The sequence below is a fragment of the Eulemur rufifrons genome, chromosome 9, assembly GCF_041146395.1.
Source record: "Eulemur rufifrons isolate Redbay chromosome 9, OSU_ERuf_1, whole genome shotgun sequence".
NCBI lineage: Eukaryota > Metazoa > Chordata > Mammalia > Primates > Lemuridae > Eulemur > Eulemur rufifrons.
In genome coordinates, this window is record NC_090991.1 from 54,636,908 (window position 1) to 54,660,651 (window position 23,744).

Sequence of the window (23,744 nt, forward strand, 5' to 3'; positions counted from 1 at the left end):
GGCCCACTGAGCTAGGAGCATTGAAGACCCTCCAGGTTACTCTTTCTTCCCCTCTGGCACGGTGACCAGATCCCTGAGTGACCAGGACGAAAGGAGACCTCCCGCTGATCTGCGATGACCTCCTTGTGGGAGCAGACCGGAAAGGAGGCCTGTTGTCTGCAGCAGCTGGCATCTCAGGGCTGTCTGTTAGTGCAGTGTGACCTGTGGCTGCCCGCCGCCCACCTGATAGACACGGCGTCCTCAGGGGCGTCTGCCGCACCCCACCTCCCTCAGTGTGGCTCTCCTGGCATCTGGGTCATCTTTGGGGTAACCAGCGCCCTTCTGATAACTTCCTCTTCTGCTTAAGTTACCGCAGCTGGCTCTGCTCCTTGCAAGTGACAGCCGGCTGCTGGAGGAAGCTCTTCAAGCTGTTGTCAGTCAATCCACGTGTCATGGGAAGGTGGGGTTCCAGGCAGCAGGGAGTTGGCAGCGGGGCGGGGTTCAGAGTGAGTGCAGGTCACCGGAAAAGGAGATGATGTGTGCGTGTGTGTGTGTGTGTGTGTGTGTGTGTAGAGAGAGGACGTGTGTGTGTGTGTGTGTGTGTGTGTCTGTGTGTAGAGAGAGGGTGTGGTTTGTGTGTGTGTGGAGAGAGGACATGTGTGTGTGTGTGTGTGTGTGGAGAGAGAGGGTGTGGTTGTGTGTGTGTAGAGAGAGGGAGTGTGTGTGTGTGTGTGTGTGTGTGGAGAGAGAGGGCGTGGTTGTGTGTGCGTGTGTGAGGAGCATCGGAGCTCTCCCACATAAGGCCGTGTGGCCTAATGGTTAAGGGTGCACTTTGCCCCTCCCCCAGCCTGGGTTTGGCTCCCGGCTGTGCCCGTTGGCGGCTGAGGTCCCTGCACGCGTGCACTTCTCTGATCGCCAGTGGCACGTGTGGAATGTGGCGACAGCACTGCGCAGGATTTGGGGCTGTCAGGAGTGGAGTTACGCAAAGGGTCACGGAGCCTGCACGTGGCGATTCCCGGCCCCTGCCACTGTGCCGTAGCAGGCCAGCCGCGGCCGCACAGGGTCAGCCCTGCCTGCTCCCTGCCACCCGCTCAGCCCTCGGCGCCCTGCCCACGCTGCTGGAGGCCACGTCCACAGAGCTGGGCACCAGCATTGGTTCAGCCTTGAGGATTCCTGTGGCCGGGATCCGGCTTCTCTTTATTGTTTTTAAAGTGTTTTGCTACCGGGAAGCCTCAGGCCTCTCCCAGAGGGACATAAATAAAAGCAGTAACTTGGCCATCAGGAGGCTTCGCATGGAGTCTCCACCCCGAGCACACTGGCACGCTGCGGGCAGCCCTCGCCAGCCAGGAGAGGGGCGGGCAGGAAGCCCTTCGAGTGCTCTGCTGCTGGGTCTGCCTCTTGTCCTCCTGCTGCGAGCAGCGCGCGCATTTGTGTGTGTGTGTGTGTGTGTGTGTGTGTGTGTGTGAGTGGGGGGGAGGGGCAGGGCCAAGGCGATGTGCCTCAGCCTGGGGGCCACAGCAGCACGGGGGCAGGCCCACCTCTGGGGTGGAGCACACGTCTGAGAGCTCCCCTCCCTCCCTCCCCCCTCCTCCTCCCCAGCTGGACAGACGGACAGACTGGATCCCAAAGCACCTGGCCGGCTCACGTCCCGCTACCCCGTGCCGGCTGTGCCCTTGGACGGGTTGCACCAACTCTCTGTCTCCAGGGTGGAGAGGGGAGATGGCGACTGTCTCTATCCCGGGGGCCTGGCTCAGAGCCGCCAGCACCCGCGGGGCTGTCAGGCACCGGCCCTCAGCTCTGTCCCGTGCCGTCGTCCCATGTGGACAGTCAGGTGTGAGGCGCGTTTGTGTGGAGCTGAGGGCTCGGCACGCGCCCCACAGGCTATGAGGGCCGCCCCCCTCCTACCCCAGCACAGATGCGGCCCCACCTGCCCACCTGTCCGACCTCATCCCAGGTCGAAGGCGGGAAACCAACGCTGGCCTGGTCGCAAAGCTCCCAGGGGGGTTAACTCCTGCCGGGAGGGAGACCTGCAGCTCCGCAGTGGGGTGAGGGGGCTGGCCACCAGCCAGGGGGCAGCGGCGGAGGACGGGACGGGCCTGGAGGCCTGGCACCGAGCTGGGTTAATGAGACCCCGCAGGCGCAAGTCTGAGAGGGCTCTGAGGGTCCCCAGGCCGCGTCTCTGACAGCTGCCCACCCGCCCTGGGCTCTGTCTCCCTCCTTTAAAAATTGCTACAGGCACATTTTCTTTTATGACCTTTATACTTAACACTTTTTTTAAAACCAAAAAATACATGCCCATAAGAAGCAATGGAAACTGTACATATATTTATTGAAGCCCTTCCAATGTGACCATGTGCCTCCAAGGCGGAGTGACATTCTCGGGTGATTTCTGGGTGTCGTGGGAGCCGTGAGCCTGGGAACAGCGAGGTGCCGGGGAGACCTGTGGGCTGCAAGAGCCCCCAGAGCTGCAAGAACGGGGCAGAAGGCTGGAGACCAACAGAGAACAGGAAACAGGGTGAGGAGCCTGGGAGCTGTCCTAGGACGGGTGGCCTTGGGGAGTTGGGGGCTGGCCCTGGGTTCCAGACCTAGGCCCAGACTGAGGGGTGACGTCCCTGTGTCAGCTGTGCTCTCCCCAGGAGCACCGCAGAGCGGGGCCGGGCAGGGGGGAGAGGCAGGAGGAGGCGCAGGGAGTAGAGTCGGGGGGCAGCCAAGGAGGCCCCCAGGAAGACAATGTCCTGTCCCCTGCACCCCCCCGTCCCCTTCTGCTCTCTCCCATGGAGTCAGGGGGCCCGGGGTGGCCATGAACGGTCCATCTGGGGATCTGAGCCCGGGGAGCGGGGCACAGGCCAGTGAGAGCGGAGCCGGCCTCGAGAGCCGCTCTGCCCCTGCGACCTTCCCCGGGGATGCTCTGCTCCCCGCACCAGCGCGTCCTATTTGGGTTTCACGCGGGCCCTCTGGCGCTGACCTACATGTCCCAGTCCCTGTCCCTGCCTTCCTCCGCCAAGCGTGCGTCCGATGGTTCCTCAACCTCAGGCGTGTGCCTGCTTCCCTCCCGACCTCGACAGCCGCTGCTCCCACCCGGCAAGGTCAGGCGGGTGCAGAAGGGACCAGAGCCAGAGCCGGGGCGCCGGGCACAGCGTGTCCTGCCGGAGGGCAGCCTGTGTGGGCGGCTCCCCGCTTGGCCCACTCGGGAAAGAGAAGGGGCACCCTGAGATGAGGGGACCCTGGATGGCTGGGCTGTAGCACTGGCCCCCATGCCAGGAGGGTCGGAGCGTGTGTGGCGTCAGCTCCAGGAGGGACTGCCTGCCCCCGGCGGTGTCGTGGGTGTGAGTGAGAAGGACGGGGTCTCATCCGCAAGGTGGCAACGACAGTGCAGGCTTGAGCGCGAGGCCTGGCGCCAAATGAGCATGGCCATCTGTCCGTCCCTCTCCCTCCCCCTCGTCACCTCCTCGTCCGCAGGATGGAGGGACTGGACAGCCTGGCAGAGCATCTTCTATGAACCACGACATCCCCAGGGGGCTCCCCATTTATAGTTGGGAACACGGAGGCTGAGAAAGGTTAAGGGACTGGCCCCAGGGCCCAGGGCTGTTCCAAGTGGGCCCAGGACTCCCCCTTGTCCCCCTCTGCTCGGCGGCAGGTGGACACTCGGCAGCTTTGTGCCCAGGGATTTCAGGGGAGCAGAGGGTGTCCACACCCCGTCCCTCAGCAAGCCCTTGCCGTGGCGCCTTCACCAGACACCTGCCCGTCCCTCGGCTCAGCGGGTAGCCCGGCCTGTTCTCTCTGGGATCTGACAGTTCCAGGCTGTCTTCAAGACCGTGTCGGACCGGGGCCTGCGGGCGCCAGGTGCCTGTCTGTCATGGGTCGGTTACCCCGGGCTCCGCAGGCCAGAGGGGCCTTGTCTGCGTGATGCCTGCGTGCCGAGGCCCCACTCTCTCGGGGAGGACCCTCAGAGGGCTGGCACAGGGCGCAGGCGACTTTGTTTTTAAATGAGGCCAAAGCTTTCACCAGATCTCACAGACAGAGTGACCTGAAGGCAGAGGTTTGACTGAAACCAGGCGGCGGCATCAGCGCGGCTGCCCCCGCTCCTGCCTGGCACCCCGGCCGCCCCCCACGCCCCGTCTCCGATTCCGACTCTCCTCGCTCCTCTCCATGGCTCCCGCACGCAGACAAGCGTGAAGCCTGCCCTCCGAGGCTGCATGAATAATAGAACTGAAATCAGCCCTAGTTAAAAATAGATACTCTTCTTAATAAATATTTTACATACTGTCTTCGGGATACACAGATCCCCTGGCGGAAGAGTTAAGGCAGACGCTGCTGTCGAACCCAAAGAAGCGGGAACAGCTCAGCCCGGGCTCTGCCAGCGAGTCCCCCGGCCACGGCTCCTGCCTCCGATCCACCCACTCCGCGGTGACGTCTGGTGCAGACAGCGCACACAGGTGATGTCGGAACTCGCCCAGAAGCAGCTTGAGAATCCTTGCGTGTGTGAGTCACCTGTGACTTTGATGGAGGCAAATCAATTATAAAATGCCCCTGGGTTACTGAGGCTTGGAGTTCAGAAAAGCCCAAAGCAGGATCTGTGTTCCTGCTGTGTAGCAAGACTTCTTCCGTGAGCGGAAGCCGGGGCGTCTGGGGGCAGCCGTGGGGGGAGAGAAAATTCTGGACTGAATTCTGGGCAGAAGCTGTTGGAGTTTAAAGTGGTGGCCCATTTCAGAAAACTTTGCGAACGCAGAACAATCTTGAAGGGCTACACTAATTAGGACATGGCATGATCTAGATATAGCAAATTAATTTGAATAATCTACAGGAACACCTCAATGGCTTGACCGTCCCCCACCCCCCGACCTCCCCCCCATGAGCTTCCCTGGACGACAGTGGCAGCCAGGAAATGCTGGGCCTGCCCAGCACGCAGACCGCTTCGAAGTGACCCCCTCTGCATGGCCCACAGGAAAGGCCAGAGTGACCTTATTCGACAGGGCGGGAAGCTGGATATCGGAGGGGCCGAGTGTGCTGGGGGCTCGAGGGCCGTGACTCCGATCGGTCCCTCTGCCCGGAACGACAGCCCCAAACCCCACCTGTTCTGCCTGGTGGGCTGCGTGGTTTCCTCGGACTGAGCACAGAGGCCCTTCTCTGCAGAGGCCACCTGCACCAAGGAGGGGTCACTGTCTTCCTTGTGCCCAGCATTCTTTGAGGACATTTTAGTTCAGTGCCCAGCACTGTGGATGACATGGTCTGTCTCCTCCAGAGAGCGAGCTCCTCGAGCTCCTGGCTGAGGGCTTGGCACCTGGATGTTGTTACACGGATAGATGGGTGGGTGGATGGGTGGGTAGTTGTGTGGGTGGGTGGATGGGTGAGTGGGTGGATGGGTGGGTAGGTGCGTGGGTGGGTGGATGGGTGGGTAGGTGCATGGGTGGGTGGATGGGTGGGTGGATGGGAAGGTGGGTGAGTGGGTGGGTGGGTAGATGGGTGGATGGATGGGCGGATGGCTGGATGCATGAATGGGTGGGTGGGTAGACTGATGGGTGGTGGTGGGTGGGAGGATGGGTGTGGGGCAGGGGGGTAGGGAAGTGGATGCCTGGGTGTAAAAGGCACATTGTGTCAGACTCCAAAGGGGGAATTAATTGATCGCAGCATAGAACGGGAGCCCAGGCCCTCTCTTATTTCAGAGTTGGTCACGTGCGTGGCAACCCGGCTCTCCTGCTGCCCTCTCTCAGCTGCTTCCTAGTCCCTAAATTGCTGGCTCCAGAAGGTGAGGCTTGGGGAGCAGGGGAGGAGTGGATGGGCGCAGACATGTGGGGGGTGGGAAGGCGGAGCTCGAGGATGAGATGCTTGGCCTCTCCCATGTAGCCGGCCTTGAGAGGCCTCGAGGACGGACTGTCGGGCCACAGCAAGTCGCCAGGACCATTTTGGGACGTTATAGTGCCTTCTGTAACACAGCAGGGTGCTCCTGCCAGGACACAGCCTGTTCCGTGAGCTCTGCTCGCACCCACTCAGGCTGGGCTGCACGGGGAACACAAAAGAACTTGCAAAATAAACATAAAGACATCCAGTTATTTCAACAGAAAGGAGTTTTTAAAAATCTATGCCACTGTACCTACACTTGTTTTATGATTTTTATTTTGGAAGATGTAAGGGGAAAAATCATGAAGTGTTTTCATTTCTCTGTGATTGAGCAAACTCTTAAAATATTAAACCATTGCTTAATAATTGATTAAAACTAATCTCCGTGGGAGCCAATCACCGATTTGGCAGGATCTCTTTAAACTTTCAGGGGCTTTTAGCCCCCCCACCCCGGCTGGCTAACCTCTCTCCTGTCTGACTCGCTCAGGGCTCGCAGACATCTGGCCTCTGGTGGAGCTGTGATGTCGGCTGACTGAGGCTGGGTCTGGGACAAGGGAAGTCCTGGGGACACCGGGCAGTCAGGGGCGGGGAGGGAACGTCTGCGAGTCATTGTGCCCTAGTCTCTGAGACTCAGGAATCAGAGAGAATAGCTCTGTGGCCTTCAGAGCCACTTGAGTTGTCTGTGACTTGAGTTTTCAACACAATGACAATGATGCCTGCCTCTCCACTTTCCCGGAACTCTACAACCATCGAGCAAAGTGATCTAGAACATGGGCTCAGGCTTCAGACTGTCTGGGCTCAAACCTCAGTGCCTGAATGTGCGGCCTTGGACAATTCTCCTCCCCTTCCACGCCGGGTCTCCCCACCTGTAGGTGGGGATGGTGACGAAGGCCCCTCCCGCACAGGTGAGGTGAGACGACGCGGGAAGCTCTTGGCCGTGGCCAGGGCAGGGGAGGGCTCGGGGTGTATCGCCAGGCTTGTTAAGAGCTCAAAGGACACTCTGGACTTAAACACAACTACACTGAATTCCCTGGAGAAAAGGTGGTTATGAGAACAACTGAAGCCCTCAAAACCAGGTGCCGTCTCAAAGAGATGTGTGTACACCCATGCTCATGGCAGCAGCACGCACAGCGGCCAAAACGTGGACACGCATGAAGGGATGAACAAAATGTGGTGCGCATGTATGATGGGACGTCCTTCAGCCTCAGAAAGGAAGGAAATTCTGACACACGCCACAGCACGGACGAAGCTTGAGACGTGCTTGGTGCAATAAGCCAGCCACCGAAGGGCACGTACTGCAGACGCTGCAGATTCCACCCACGTGACGTATTTGGAGTCAGGATAATGGAGAATGGGGGGGTGGGGGAGGGGAACGTGGAGTTGCCGTTTGATGGGAGCAGAGTTTCAGTTTTGTGGGACGGGAAGCGCTCCGGAGGGGCATGGCTGCACAGCAACGCCAGTGCACTTAACTCTGTCAACTGCACACTTAAAAATGGTTAAGGTGGTAAATTTATCTGTCTTTTACCACAAATAAAAATAATAATTAAAAGCCAATAACAGGCCGGGCGTGGTGGCTCACGCCTGTAAGGTGAGCCTGGAGGTGAGGCCAGCAAACCCGGCTGGCCTGTGCGCTGCCCCACGGGCAGCCCGTGAGAACCGTCCTGTCGGCAGCCGCGGGGGCAGCCCCCAGCCGAGCCTTCCAATGACCCCGCGGCCCTGGCCCAGGCTTGGCGCCGGCCTGCAGGGAGACTCTGGCCACAGAGAGACTCCTGACCCACAGGGACAATAAATAGGTACAAAACATTTGTGGTTTTAAGCCACTTGGAAAAGAAAGATTAAAGACTCGTTGCCTGATATTTCCATTTCCAAAAACATGTCCCAAAGAAGCAGAAGTGCGGAGAAGGCCTTCCTTCCGCTGAGGCTTAGTCACTGTGAACCGTGATGTTCGTGATGTTATTACTCATAACGGCAAAAGGAGGAAAAACAATCTCCACTCTCCAATGACAAGGGAACGGCTGATTGAACAGCAGCATAGCTACTTCATGGGATGTAATGTCACCACCAAAAAGATGAGTTCTCTGTGAAGAATTTTAAATAACATGGAAACACTTAAGTTAAATAACAGAGCCCCAAATTGTGACTACCATGTGCTCACAGTCCATCAGACCCACAAAGAATTTAATACTTTGAGCCTAGCGAAAGGCTCAGAAAGAAGTTCACCAAAATGTTTACAGTTTTGGTTTCTGCGTGGAGGATTATGGGTGATTTTCCCCTTTCTTCTCTTTATTTTTTTTATTTTTATTTTTATTTTTTTTTTTGAGACAGCGTCTCACTCTGTTGCCCAGGCTAGAGTGCCATGGCATCAGCCTCACTCACAGCAACCTCAAACTCCTGGGCTCAAGCTATCCTCCTGCCTCAGCCTCCCGAGTAGCTGGGACTACAGGCATGTGCCACTATGCCCGGCTCATTTTTTCTATGTATATTTTTAGCTGTCCATATAATTTCTTTCTATTTTTAGTAGAGACGGGGTCTCACTCTTGCTCAGGCTGGTCTTGAACTCCTGAGCTCAAACGATCCACCCGCCTCGGCCTCCCAGAGTGCTAGGATTACAGGCGTGAGCCACCGCGTCCGGCCTCTTCTCTTTATTAAAATCCAAGTCTTCTGCCTTGAGCTATGGCCCAATCGTAGGTTCCTGTGGTCGGGGACGAAGCCCCCCGCCGTCCCCCAGTGTCCCGGCACCCCACGCAGCGCCAGATCCATTTCTGCAGCTCGAATAAGTGAGTATCGCACTTACAATGGGAAAAAACCCAATGTACTTTGTTTAATTAAAAACATTAACTTTCTCTGGCAGTCGAGATCGGAGCCACGCGGGAGAGCCGGGCTCTGCGAACACACCGGCCAGTCTGGACGGCCCTTGCTCTCGACCCAGGCCCGGCGCAAGCTGCCTCCAGGTCAGCCTCATCGCCTGCGCCTCCCGGGGAAGAACCATTCACCTTCCTCTCCTGGGCTCCTCCCTGCCCAGCCACACCTGCCCTTCCAAGCAAGGTCATGCCCTGAAGTTGCAGAACAAACACGACCTCCAGGACAATTTGACTAGAAAATACAAATCCCCCCTGGCCTTCCCAGCGGTTTGCAGGTTTTGTTGTTGCTGCTGCCCTGAACCCTCCAGTTTTGCCGTTAACAAGAGACCCAGGCCTCTGCGCATCTGGGAGTCCCGGGGAGAAGGGCTCCAGGTGGGGGCCGTTCGCCAAGGGTCTGCGGGGGCTGGGGAGGCCCGGAGCAGGGGGCAGGCACACGCAGGGGGAGGCCAGCTTGGAGGGGGACGGGTGGATGACTCAGGGCCCAGACGTGTGTCCTTGCCACATGTCGGGCCCTTTCTCATATGCTGCCTAGGGCTTAACTTTTAATTTCAAATCCCAGAATTGTAGCTCGGGCTGGCCTTCCATCATCCTGTGCCTTCGTGGTAGAGGCGGAAGGAAAGACACCTGGTTGGGACTGGCCCAGGCCACCCAGTGGCTCTCAGGGTGGGGCTGGGAGGTTGTATTAGTTAGGGTTCTCCAGGGAAACTGAGTCAGTAGGGTGGATAAGCAGACCAGGAGACTCACTTTAAGGAGTGGGCTCGCTCGGTCGTGGGGGCTGCGGAGGCTGGGGTCTGCGGGGCAGGCGCAGCCCGGAATCCCCTCAAGGGTCGATGTTGCAGTCTCGGGACCGAGGGCAGGAAGGGTCCCCTCCTGTGCTGCAGACTCAGTCTTTTCCCTTAAGGTCTTCAACTGACTGGCTGGGGCCCACCGATTTAAGGGTTAATCTTGTCTAAAAACACCTTCACGGCAGTATCTAGGCTGGGCCCCTTGCCTGGCCAAGTGGACACGTAAAATCAGCCATCGCAGTGGTACTGTCTGTGCACTGTGGAACATTTGCCACCCCGGCCCCTGCCCGTGCCGTGCCTGTAGAGTCCCCAGGAGCCCCCCAACTTCTGAATGACCCCCATGCTCCATCCGGCTTCTCAGCTCAACTGGGGGTTAAGTGTCTTGACCTAAGGGGAGGCCTCTTCGTCCATGTCCCCGAGCACCAGGGGGGCCCAACAGCGGGGCCTCGGAGGGCTCCCCACTCCCCCCTGTGTCTCACACCCCGACGACCAGGCCACGGCCCCAGCTCTCGCGGCCTCCGAGGAGCAGCCCGACAGCGGCGGGGCAGGCGGCCCAGACGTCACAGGTTTCCGTCACCATCCGAGATCGTCTGCGCCCAGCTCCCACGCTGTCTCCCGAAGTGCGAGACTGAGATCGGGATTTGGACGCAGCCAGCCCCTCCTGCCCGCCAGCGCCTGTCCTTTCGGAAGGTGACGTCTGGACTCGGCAGCAGGGTTGATAACGTCGGGACCTGTTTTTAACCCTTGATATTTACCAACTGTGGTCAGTTCCCCAATCCCCAGTCTCACACTTGCTAAAGTAAATGCTATGCCCTTTTCATCAGCCTGTCACGCATAAAAACTGCCACTGTGTTCCCTTGTCCCTGTCCCCCAGCTAGTGCCACAGCGGCCTGCCTGCTGGCACGCTGGGAGGTGCTCTGAGGACAAGCCCATGCGTGCTGGGGACAGCCACGCCCCCTCTCTCTCTCGGTCCTGTCTGGTGCCGGTCCAGAGCCCTGTCCAGTCCGGGGGCAGCTCTACACCCTCGTGGTCCCGGCTCGAGCCGTGGCGGTCTGGCTGGCTGGGCCTGAGCGGGAAGGAAAGGGAGACAGCTTGTGAGCACCTTCCTGCTCTGCCACCAGCTCCCACCTGGACCCCATCCCGGCCAGAGGAGGCACGGGGGGAGGGGGGCTGCAGAGTGATGGGCCCACACCCTGAATCACCATCACCCCAAGAATCTGCTGTCGATTCAGCATGTTCAGGCTCTGCGTGGATCATCTCATGTACAGAGGGGTCGCAGCCCAGCCCCCTCTCCTCGCTCTCCCTGCTCCCTGTCACCATCGTGCAAACCCTTTGTCCCTCTCAGCAGTGGGGCCGAGATGGGTGACAGGCCATCAGATGCCAACCTCGTGGTTCAGAGTTGTGCAGGGGCACGGTCCGTACCTGGCATTTCACTCTATTATCTCTGCACTGTTGTCTTTTGTAAAGTTATGTGTTGACGATAAACTTCTTTAATCCTATGATTTGGTTATTTTATTGAAATCCCCGCAGCAGGTCTTTGAGTGCCTGTTAGCGCCTCATTTTCACTGAGGAGGCAGATTTTAGGTCTGAGAAGCAACACCTGCCCTCCACAGGCTGACGGTCTCGGGGGAGGTGCAAGGTACGGACCCGCAGAAGCCAAGGACGGAGCTGCCCGTAACATGCCCCCCTGTCCGGGTGAGGTGCCTGCCCGGCGGAGCCCCACTGCTCCGAATACGACCTGTGAAGCCCAGGAGATGCTGTGTCCCTCAAAGGGATTCCTTAACTAATTACTTTAATCAGTGAGCTCTCCTACAAGCATTTCGTAAGTTAGACTGAAGAAAACATTTTCTGGCCGGGCGTGGTGGCTCACGCCTGTAATCCTAGTACTCCGGGAGGTTGAGGTGGGAGGATGGCTTGAGGTCAGCAGTTTGAGACCAACCTGAGCAAGAGCAAGACCCTGTCTCTACCAAAAAATAGAAAAAATTAGCCGGGCATGGTGGCACATGCCTGTAGTCCCAGCTACTCAGGAGGCTGAGGCAGGAGGATCGCTTGAGCCCAGGAGTTTGAAGTTGCAGTGAGCCAGGCTGACGCCACGGCACTCACTCTAGCCCGGGCAACAGAGTGAGACTCTGTCTCCAAAAAAAAGATTAGCTTCTTCCCCAAATACAATCTGGGGACAAGCAAAGGGAAGAGCATCTAGTAACAAATTCCTTTGCTGGGGTTTAGGGGGTTGGTGCGATTGCAAGTGATAAGGCGCAGAGAAGATCACTCGGTGTCCCATGACACCCTGAGGGTCCCAGCGCTAAGTGCTGAGCTGTATCGAGTGCGGTACCTGCGCCTTCAGGCCAACCTATGAGAGGATTTCTGGTCTCTCCCTTGACACTAAGAGGCAGCAAATCTCTTGGTGGATTAATGGATCTAATGCCACGAGGGCTCCTGATTTGCAGCCTGCGTTCTGGTCTGCCCTCTGTCGCCTGGCAGAGTCTTAGAGGAAAGTTCTTGGGAGCAGGGTCAACTAAAGGCTGTTATTTTAAAGGGAGAGCAGAGCATTGTGGCAGCACAAAAATTACATCATGAAAGATGAGACTTGGCCGTGCCCAGCACACGGGAGGAGGGTCGGCATAGTGTGACAGCTCTCTGTCTTACAGATCCAGACACCCAGCCCTTTGGAGCTCAGACTCTGGGGAACTGACTGATAATAACCCAACTCACAAGAGACTGAATGATGGACGTGAATGGCAACGTGCTTCTTCCCAACAGGAGCAGGTTCACAGACCCATAGCCAGGGCCTCTGGCCTGCAGTAGGTCATCCCTCCTGACGCCAGGCCAGAAAAGGGGGACCCTTTACGTAGGTTACCTTACATGAGCCACTTATAGCAGACCCCTGAGGGGCTGAGACTGAGGCTCACTGATAGGCAAAGTGGCTGAACTCATCAGGGCAGAGCTGGACTCCAGCTCAGGCCCAGTACTCCTGTCCAGCTTTCCTTCCCCTCTGCCTGGCTGGGTGGCCCTCCGTAGCCTAGTCGTGAGACCCTAGAGGTCGATGAACCTCCTCTCTTCCCAGGAGACCAAATTATAGGCTGCAGCTGAGACTGTGTGTGGCAAGCACGTGACTCCAGGATGGGCAAGACAACGGTTAGAACAGATGGATTTATTCCTGCGTGCTGGTCGTCGGGAAAACGTTGGGCTGTGGCCCTGGAAGTGAGTGCAGAACCGTAACCAAGGGAGCTGCATGTTCTCGGTAGATGCTTGCAGCCGGCCGGAGAAGCTCCGTGACATGCTTTTAGGGAAGGAACAGACAGTAAACGAGCCCACGGCGTAGCCGATGATGTAAGTGTGTTGCGATACTGGCAGGTGCAGGTGGCGCTGGGTGCTGGGCGAGTACAGGAAGGAGCTGGGCCCAGGGCCGCTGGCAGGTCGGTGGGTGACTGGAGGACGAAGTTCCCAGAGAGAATTAGGGAGTCCCGTCACAGTTAGAAAGGACAAATGACTGTGTTCATTATTTCTTGCTCTGTAACAAATTACTCCAAATCTTAGTGACTTAAAACAACTTCAGTCGTTATCACAGTCCCGCTGGGTCAGGACCCTGGGGTGTGACAGCCGGGCTCCTGGCTCTGGACCCCTCCCAGGCTGTGGCCATGTCACTGCGCTGGGAAGGACCCTCTTCCAAGCTCACTCCCGTGGCTGCTGGCAGGATTCCGTTCCTGGAAGGCTGTGGGATGAGCCCCCCTCGCTTCCTTGCCGCGGGGCTGCTCTGCAGTCTCCTGGGACCCGGGGTTTCCCAGCCACACAGTGGGAGAGAGTGACAGCAGGCTGGAAGTCACGGCCACCCAGAACTTAACCACGACGTGACATCCCATTAGCTTGGCTGCAGTGTCTTCATTAGAAACAAGTCACTGGTCCAGCCCACACTCCAGGGGAGGGTTCGCAAAGGCATGAAGAGCAGGAGTGGAGAGGCCGTGTAGGGCCACGCAGGGCCGTGTCCGGAGCTGCCTGCACAACCGCTAACATTAATGGAGCGTCCGCTACCTGCCCGGCACTGGGCTAAGCCTTTGCTACACATTATATCACATCACCTTCCACAAATCCCCGCAGGTATGGGTCCTGTGATCATTCGCCTTTGTAGATGAGGACACTGCAGCTCAGAGAGGTTGGGTAACCTGCCCGAGGTCACACAGCCAGCAAGTGCCAGAGCCAAAACATGAGCCCAGGTCTTCTGACTCCGAAGCCCTGACATCTCCAAAGCAGAGGCCTCCCGTGCTCCCTTGGGACCCTGGAGAGGTAGAGGGGCAGGTGTGGGGCCAGGAACGCCGCCTCCCCAGCCAGGCAGCTCTTGGGCTCCCCCTTCCCTGGTCTATCCCGCTGTCTTTGCTGACTTGGTTTTCCCCTGTTGTTCCCACCTTCTTCCTCCCACCCAACATCATCCATCTTCCCAAACAGAAACTCTGTCCCCATTAAACACCAACTCCCCAAGCCCCTCCCCAGCCCCTGGCACCCTCCATTCTTTCTGCCTCTGAATCTGATGGCTCTGGGGACCTCCTGTGAGTGGAATGATCCATCATTTGTCCTTTTGTGTCTGCTTTATTTCACTGAGCATAATGTCCAGCACCCATGTTGTAGCATGTGTCAGGATTTCTGTGCTGTTTAAGGCTGAATACTACTCCTTTTATGGATGGAGCACATTTTCTTTATCCATTTATCCATTGATGGACACTGGGGTTGCTTCCCCCTTTTGGCTACTGTGCGTAAGGCTGCTAAGAACACGGGGGTGCAGATACTTGTTCAGGGCAGGTCACTTTCGGCGAGGAAGCCACAAAGGGGAAAGGGCAGGGCCACGGGAGCTGCCAGGTGTAGAGGGAGACCAGCGTGGTGGAGGATGAGAAGAGTCCTGAGCCGGAGGCGGTGGCACAGGGGACGTGGGGCAGAAGGATGATGCGGAGCAGCAGGGATGTCAGCAGGGACCTGGCCTTCCCCGTGATGTGAACTGCCCCTGGCTTGGCCATCTCTTACCTTCTGGGAAATTCCTTGGTTGCCATGTACGCCCCTGCCTCCCTGGCCCAACTCTCTCCTCCTGAGGGCCGGGACCATGTCTCCTCCCTAACTGGGGTCTCCCCAGTGTTCCAAGGAGGTAGCAGCTTGGGGAGACTCAAGAGCTGTCACGAGACAGCTGAAAAGCAGCCTCACCCAGAACTTCTCACCCCTGTTCTGCATTGATTCAGAGATCAGGCTCACCCAAGCCCTGGCAGGAAAGCGGCAGACGCTGGTGCCCCAGGAAAATGTCACTGTCTAGTAATGAACAGTGTCAAGAAAGGGACTGGTCTGCCTGTGAAGTAGAGCATGGCCCATGTGCACCAGTCAGCTAGTGCTATGTAACAAACGAGCTCTGAGAGGTGCACCAGCAAGCATGACTTGGCCAGTCTCTGTGTTGGTCGGCTACTGGGACAAGAATGATGTGTAACAAAACAGCCCCAGACTCACGGGGTAGCACAGCGTCATTGATTCGACGGCTCTGCGGTGGGTGGCGTGGCTCTCTTCACACCACAGGTCGGGTCTCCCCTCTGTGGATCGGGGGCTCGCTGAGAGCTTCTTGTCCTGGGACATGTCCTGGGACACGTCCCACCTCTGTGAGAGGAGCTGCAAGTCACGTGACAGAGGATGGGGACACAGGGAGGGGTGAAGAATTGGGGAAATCTGCTGCCTTTCTGGAATGTTCCAAAAGAAGCTGGATGGCTGATGCTCATCTGCCCTGGAAGGGAAGTTTATTTTTCCCCATTATAAAGTTCTCTGATTCCAATTCCAAAATTCCATGACTCTTACTCGATGCTTGATGAACCACAGCTGAGCAAACAGAATCCACTCTCTGTCAAGATAATCCTGAGGGGTTTGGGCGTCTTTCTGTCACTCCTAAATCCTCCACAAAGTCGTCTTTTTTTATTCCAGGCTTACTAGAAAATAAAAGATTTTGTCTGAGGCTGATGGGTATTAGCAGAGCTATCCGGGGCTTGAGCCGGAACTTGCAATGTTTGTGGATCGAAACCGGGCTGCGCCGGCAGCGTCCGCGGGAAGCCGGCGCCGAAGCCCTGCCCCGGCTGTGGCTGCCGGACTCGCTGTGCTCGGGGAGTGTGTGTTGCTGTGGATCGTGCCCTGAGGTTTTCTTGCTCTTGGTTTCACCGGTGAAGGACCTGGATTACCGAAGAAAATCCAGCGTACGTGTCCGAGGGCAAAGCAGGCCTGTTTATCTTTGACTTCTGCACGCTTCATGCATCTCCTGAGGCCCCACTCTAAGTAGGATTTATGTCTTCCCAGACGTAAGGTAAAACAAGAGGCCGGCATTAGGTCTGCAGGAGGCAACGCAGCCCGCACTGGGCCTGCCATATGCTTAATGCGCTTTTAAGAAGAGAGAGGGTTTTAAAAATTATTATTATGGAAAACGGCTGTGTGAAAATCTGCCCCAGCATTATTAAGCGATCCTGACATGAAATGTGTGTGGCTATAGCTTTCTGATTGGATTTGGGATCTGGGCTGCAGCCAGGCACCGAGACACATGGCTGAGCCGCCCCAGCCCCTGCGTCTGTGCTGAGATGCGGCTGCTCTCTGGGCGCTCGGGCACGCCAGAGATGGGCGTACAAGGAGCAACGTTCTCAGTCGGGAAGCCTTTGTTCCCCAGGGCACATTTGGCAAAGTCTGGAGACATTTCTGGTTGTCACAACTGGGAGGGGGGAGGTGCTATTAGCATCCAGAGGCTGGAAGCCAGGAGCCATGGTGCCCAACATCCTGCAGTGGACGGACCCCCGTCACAAAGAATCATTCGCCCATGATGGTACTCAGCCTTAAAAAGGAAGGGAATTCTAACATGTGTGCTATGATTTCAACGTGTCCCCTCCAAAACTCAGGTGGTGAAACTTTTTTTTCTTTTTGAGACAGGGTCTTACTCTGTGGCGTCAGCCTAGCTCACAGCAACCTCAAACTCCTGGGCTCAAGCGATCGTCCTGCCTCAGCCTCCCGAGTAGCTGGGACTACAGGTACGCACCACCACACCCGGTTAATTTTTCTATCTTTAGTAGAGTTGGGGTCTCACTCTTGCTCAGGCTAGTCTCAAACTGCTGAGCTCAAGTGATCCTCCCACCTCTGCCTCCCAGAGTGCTGGGATTACAGGCATGAGCCACCCCGCACGGCCTGGTGATGAAACTTAGTGGCCACAAGATAGTATTAAGAAGTGGGGCCTTTCAGAGGTGGCTGGGTCATGAGGGCTTCTCCCTTGGGAATGGGATGAGGGGCCCTTATACAAGCACTTTGATGGAGGGAGTTCGTCTGCCTTCTTCCTCTACCCTGTGAGGACACAGCCTTTTTCCCCTCAGGAGGACATAAGAGTTCAAGGCGCCACCTTGGAAGAAGATACTGGGCCTTCACCAGACAGCGAATATGCTGGCACCTTGACCTTGGACCTTCCGGCCTCCATAACTGTGAGACATAAGTTTCTGTTCCTTATAAATTACACGTTCTGTGGTATTCTGTATAGCAGCACTAAGGGACTAAGACGATGCTACAGCAGGATGAACCTTGGAAACGTTATATTAAGTGAAATAAGACCACCCCAAAAGACAAATATTATGATTCCACTTACGTGAAGTCTCTAGAGTAGTCAAATTCATAGACAGAAAGTAGAATGCTGGTTGCCAGGGGCTGAGGGGGTGGAGAATGTAGAGTTATGTTTAATGGGGCCAGAGTTTCAGTTTGGGAAGATGAAAAAATTCTGGAGATGGTGATGTTGATGGTTGCACAACAATGTGAAGGTACTTAATGCCATGGAACTATACACTTAAAATGATAAACTTTACGTTATATATATTTTCTACAATTTTGGTTTTTGTAGTTAACCAAGACAGACCAAAATTCCCGCCCTCACTGGCTCACCTTCCGGGAGAGGAGGCAGACAACGAATGAGCCCACGGTGCCCACGAGATGTGTCTGGCGCTGGCGAGGCGATCCAGAAAGGCAAGGGGGGACGAGGGGGCTGTTTTGGGGGCAGCCAGGGAAGGCTTCTCTGAGTGGTGACGTGAACAGAGACCTCAAGGAAGTGAAGGAACATGCACGTGTTCCAGACAGTGGGGACGGCAAGTGCAAAGGTCCGGGGGTGGGAGTGAGCTTGGTTTGGGGTGTCCTAGGAAGAGCGCAGAGGTCAGTGTGCCTGGAGCTCAGTGGGGTCAGTAGAAGGACACGAGGTCAGAGGTAACAGGGTCAGATCCTACAGGGCTTTGGGGGGGGGGTGGGAAGGACTTGGAGTTATCTTGAGTGAGTTGGAGCCATTGGAGACTTTTGAGCCCTGAAGCGTCCCTAATCTGATTTAAGCTTTAAAAGATTCACTTTGCAAAGCTCCTACCATACACTATCACACTGTATCTCACAAGCCAATCCCACGGGTAATTTCCCCCCCATTCTACAGGTGAGAGAACTGAGGCCCGAGGAGAGAGGTTAAGGGACTTGCATGACGGTGCAGAGCTTGAGAGCAGTTGGACTTCACTGAAATCCGGCTCAGTCTCATCCCATGAGCCCACCCCTTGGTAGGAACGGGACCACACTATTCCACAGGCCAGGAGACTGCAGTGCATCAGGGTCAAAATGAGTGGTGGTAAAGTCCAACTTGTCTCTTGGCAAAGTAGATCCGCTCATGATAATTCAACCCTATAATTGGATCTCATTTCTGTTGAGACCTGAGCACATGCTTGGGAAAAAAATTATATGGATGGCCATGGCTCTACGTAAAGACCAAGGGCAGAGGGGGTCCCAGGTGACCCTCTGGGCAGTGGGCGTGGGCCCAGAACACAGGGGCTCACCCTGATGGTGTCAGCGTTGGATGATTCTGAGTCAGTGGTGCAGCCTCTGGCTCTGGAAATGAGTTTCTGGGTCTGCCTGGAGCCCACCTCGTATCTCTCCCATCACAGAGACCTTCAATCTGGTGCCGAGCAGCGTGACAGCTACACGCTTTACCTTTTGATTTTCATGCCATCAGCCTCCCTGGGTGGGTTGGAGGTGGGTTCTCCGAAGCGCCCAGGAAAGCCCCCTCACGCTGACTTGGCAGTGGGGGTGGAGGGGACTCGTCACTCACTGGCAGGAGCAGGCAGGGAGACTGTCCCCTTGGGGTTCAATGAAGGGCAGTTCTGCTGCTGTGAGAAGCGGAGGAGGCTCCGACCTTCCCAGCCGGCCCTTCCCATCCTCTTTGGGAGCATGAGATGGAAGATACATAAAAATTCAAACCATACTCAAAGTAAATGAAAGGAAAATATATATATTTAAGATGGAGATAACCATAGCAATCACTTTCACTCAAAGGTAATAAAAACGAGTATCATAAACATAAACGCAGAGATTCCAGGCGGCACTCCTTGCCCGCCTTCGCTGCCACCAGAGAGAGCCGTTCCAGGGAAGGCGAGGACTGTCACATGCGCTCTTGACACATCCCTCTGATTAAACACCCGAGGAGGGAAACTATGGGAGGAAGGTGGAGAGTTATGGGGGGGGGGAAACGACCAAACCTATGAGAAAAATTGAGAATACAAATTACATTTACAAATTTCCCCCGGCTGACGGCGGCTCTGGCTGGAAGGGCTCACACATCACAGGGCGGCCGGTCCGAGTCGCCACGGGCGGACCGGACCTAGCACAGGGCGTGCGTGCCGCGACGGCGACAGGAACCGACGGGACAGGTACCCAGACGGGACAGCTGGGCCGCTGCAGCGCCGCCCGGCCTGCTCGCTGGAAACACCAATTTCCGAGGGAAGGACGCAGGGCTGTGTCCTCTTTCCTTCAGATGTGGCCTGGCACGAGGACAGGGCCGCGACCCAGGCGCCTGAGACTCCCCTCGGCCCGCCCAGCGCCACCCCTTAGGCTGTGACGAATGCTGCGGTTCCTGAGAACCTTTTGCACGTTCCGAGTCGGAAATGAGACGCCATTATTCTCTCACGAAATTTGCAAAAATCAAGATAAAACTATTTCCGTTTCTATATAGTTGGAGGACATTTCCCAGCGACGCCGGCAGGCAGCTGTGATCACATGGCCCAGTTCCAGCCAATAGGCTGCAACCGGCAGCGACATTAATCACCGGCCTGGCCAATAGGAACCTCGCGCGCCCTCCCCGGCGCGACACAGGGAAGGGGTTCCGGACCCCGGGCGGGAGGGTCTGCAGCCCCCGGCCGCACCCGAACCCCTGCTGGACTATTGTGTGGGTGAGGAGAGACCTGCGGAGAATGGGCAGTTACTGTTCCAACCTGAGACAGATCCAAGCGGATTCCCGGGCATCTTCCTTGTCACTTGTGGGTACAAGATGAAATCACCCTTCTTTTCATACTGAGGTTGCACGACCCCAAGCCTTTGTCTCTGCCATCTCCGGGCAGCCCTTCCTTTTGGGGTGATCTTCCTCAAGACTGTCCCCCAGGCTCACTCCACCCAGAGCATCAGGCCCAGCTGTTGTGGCCTCAAGTGTCATCCGCGTGCCTGTGCCCTGATGTCCACCCTGGGCACTTTGGAGCCACCCACTTGTGCCTGCCCGAGCTTGCTCACCGCTCCTGCTTCCAGCAGTGGCTCCCCTGGGTCCTGCTCTGATGAGTCATTCAACAAACACCGCGCCCAGACGGCGCCCCAGGCTCTGTGCTCTCTGCAGGGATAAAATGGAGAATGAGAGCCGGGCCGTCTGGTCACGGAGGGGAGACCGACCTGGCCCACCAGGAGCCCTCTCTGATCAGCTCAGCCCTCACCGATAGCACAGGGCAGACTGCACGGCTTGGACAAGTCAGGAAAACAACACATTTCTCCAAGCCTTGATTGGGTCTGGCTGTCCGGGAAACCTTCCTACCACCTCCTTCAGGGCACAGGCAGGCTGGAAACAAACTCCTGGTACGTGATTAACGCGGTGGTTAAGAACACAAGCCTCGAAGCTGTGCGTCCCAAATTTCACTACACGTGGAATGATCTGGGGATTCCAGGCTGCCGTCAGCTGCTGTCATCTGATGTAATGGTGCAGTCTGGGCATCTGGAATTTTAAAAGCCACCCAGGTGATTCTGAGGTGCAGTAAAGTTTGTGAACCTCTACTCTGGAGTCAACCTGCTGGGTTGAATCCTGGCTCTATCATTATTATTATTATTATTATTGAGACAGAGTCTCATTCTGTTGCCCCAGCTAGAGTGTGGTGATGTCTTATAGCTGACTATAACCTCAAACTCCTGGGCTCAAGTGATCCTCCTGCCTCAGCCTCTGAATAGCTGGGACTACAGGCGCTGCCACCACCACACCCAGCTAATTTTTCTATTTTTAGTAGAGACGGGGTCTTGCTCTTTAATAGAGGCTAGTCTCGAACTCCTGAGCTCAAGTGATCCTCCTGCCTCGGCCTCCCAGAGTGCTGGGATTACAGGCGTGAGCCACGGCGCCCGGCCTCTATCACTTATTGATTGTATTGTATAACCTTGGTTGGATTACTTGGTCTGTCTGTGCCTCAACTTCCGTACCTGTGAAAGGGGCACACTAGGCCAGTGATGAATATCGAGTTAATACACGTGAAGAGCGTAGAACAGGGTTGGTACTCAGGGAGTGTGCTGTGTTGACCACTGTTATCACAATTATTATTTTAATTAGTACTACACTGAAATCTTAACAGCTTTCCACAGGTTCTGCATGTACGGTTAAGGAAATCTTTGTAATGGAATTTGTGGAATGTCATTAAACAAAGTGAAGGTCACGCAGCAGCCTCAAAGCCTGGGCCCACAACTTAGAGAAACTAAAGTCCTTCCCTGTGGGTCACCACTCCACATTTTCCTTGCACTGTCTGCACCATCACTGATGTCGGTTTGCAGAATGCTGGGAAGTGAAAACGAGAAAATGCTCCTGCTGCAATATGAGTGAAAAAGACAAGTTGCAACATAAAATGTTTTGGTAAATCTTGCTGTTTATATAAAACTGAATGACAAGGAAGATGCCTGGGAATCGTTGCTTGGATCTGTCTCGGATTGGAGCAGTAACTCCCTAGCCTCCAAAACATGTTTTGTTAAATCTTGCTGTTTATACAAAACTGAATGATTCTTTTTTGCAAAAATTACACAGATAAATATATCTATTTATAATACATACTGGAAGACTATACAAAGAAATCTCAATAGGCGTTATCTCTGGGCAATGGAATTAAGTGTTTCCTTTTCTTTGTTCTTTATTTTCAAAACAATGTTTCAGAAATTTTTTTTTTGTTTTATAATGTCAAAAGCAAATAGAATTTTTAAAAATGTATATATGTGCCAAAAAGAAAAGGAAATTCACAAAATGGGAACAGTGGTTCCTTTGGGCTGTGGAATGGTGGGTAATTTTTATTTTCTTCCTCATTCTTTTTGACATTTTCCAATTTCCTCTAGCAAGCATCCATTACTGTTTATTTTTAAAATTTAAAATAAAGAAAAATGGTCAAAGTACTATGTGATGCTGTTTAAAATGTGAAGTAATATTTCTGGGGTTACAATGCAGGGGGCGGGGGCAGCAGTCTCTGGCCCGCCTCTCCCTGGTCCTGGTGCCCCTTGGTCCACATGTTCACCTGCTGCTCCTATACTTACCTGAACAACATTTTACAGTCTCTTTCTTCATGTTTTAAATATCAGTTTACAGTCTATCCACTGTTATCTTGTATGAAAAATGAGACTTTTCTTCTTACACCTCCCCCACTACTTATTATTCTTTTTGTCTAGGAAAACAAAATCACTGAAGGAAAGGAAATCCATTTGTGAGGCTAAGGCACACATGCTATGTTTTCCATGTGTCCTTTTTAATCGACCCAGATGGGATTTATTTCTTATAGCCATTTGTTATTAAGAATAGGTTGCCTTTGCTGAGTGCGTACTGTGTCCGGCATTAGCTCACTTAGTACAGCCACGCAGGGGATGCGGTGCACTCACACAAACCTGGACCGCACAGCCTGCTACACACCTAGGCTATAGGATCGCTCCTGGGCACAAAGCACACAGCATGTCACTGTACCGAACACTGTAGGCAACTGTAACACAACGGTAAGCATTTGTGTATCTAAACATATCTAAACACGGAGAAGGTACAGTAAAAAGACTTTAAAATGGTCCATCTGCATAGGGGACCTACCATGAATGGAGCTTGCAGGGCTGGAAGTTGCTCTGGGTGAGTCAGGGAGCGAGTGGTGAGTGAATGTGAAGGCCTGGGACATTACTGTGCACTACTGTAGACCTTGCAAATGCTATATATTTAGACAACACTAAATTTATTTTTAAAAAGTAATTGTGCTACAATGTTATGACAGCTATGATGTCATGAGGTGATAGGAATTTTGCAGCTCCATTATAATCTTATAGGACCACTGTCCTATATGTGGTTTGTCATTGACTGTGACTTTGTTCTGTGCGCCATGATTGTACATACAACCTCTCTGTGAAATGGAAACTATTAGTTTCCCAATTTTACAGATGAAATTAGAGCTAAGTCCAGGTGCTCTCCCAGAGTCCCCGGGGAGGGAAATGCCCAGTGAGAATTGGAACTGAGGCTGAGGTGACTCCCAGCACAATCAGGTGCTGGTGGCCCCGGTGGCCATTCGCAGGCTAAGGGGAGGATCTTGCCCCAGGCCGGCACCATGCTCCCACTGTGACACCTGGGCCCAAGTGACCTGCTCTGCTTGGTGTCTTCTCCTAGCTGGGCCAGTAGAGAGATCTTGAGAAAGTTATTTAATCTTTCTGCATCTCGATTTCCTTACTGATAAAATGGATCTAAAACATGAGCTTTTTACATAGGGTTATTAGGAGGATTAAATGAGTTAATTCTCATGAAAAGGGCCTGGCTCGCCGTCAGTACTCGTTAAGTTTCGGGATTATCATATTTCACTCACGGGCGTAATTCTCTAATCTCCCCTATTAAAGGCAGAGGCAACGGTTGGCTTAGCCTGGTCCCCCAGGACCATCATGGGTGTTGTGTAAATATTACATAAAATAACAGCTAGGGAGTTTAAAAAGAGACAGTCGGTTATATTATTTGTCTTTTCATAAAGATGTAATCTTATTGCAGGCAATATTATTAAAATAAAAGGTTATAAAAAATTCAGTTTGCATATTTTTTATTGAATAACAAATTTTCTCAATATAGTCTCAATCATAAAAGCTTTTCTTTTCTTTTTTCTTTTTAAACCAGCAATGGGCATGGACCACATCTTTGTGATTCCACCTCCAGGGTCCTGGGGGGAGGGAAGGTGCTCACGCTAATGGGAGTTTTGACCTGGGAAGGACACTGACC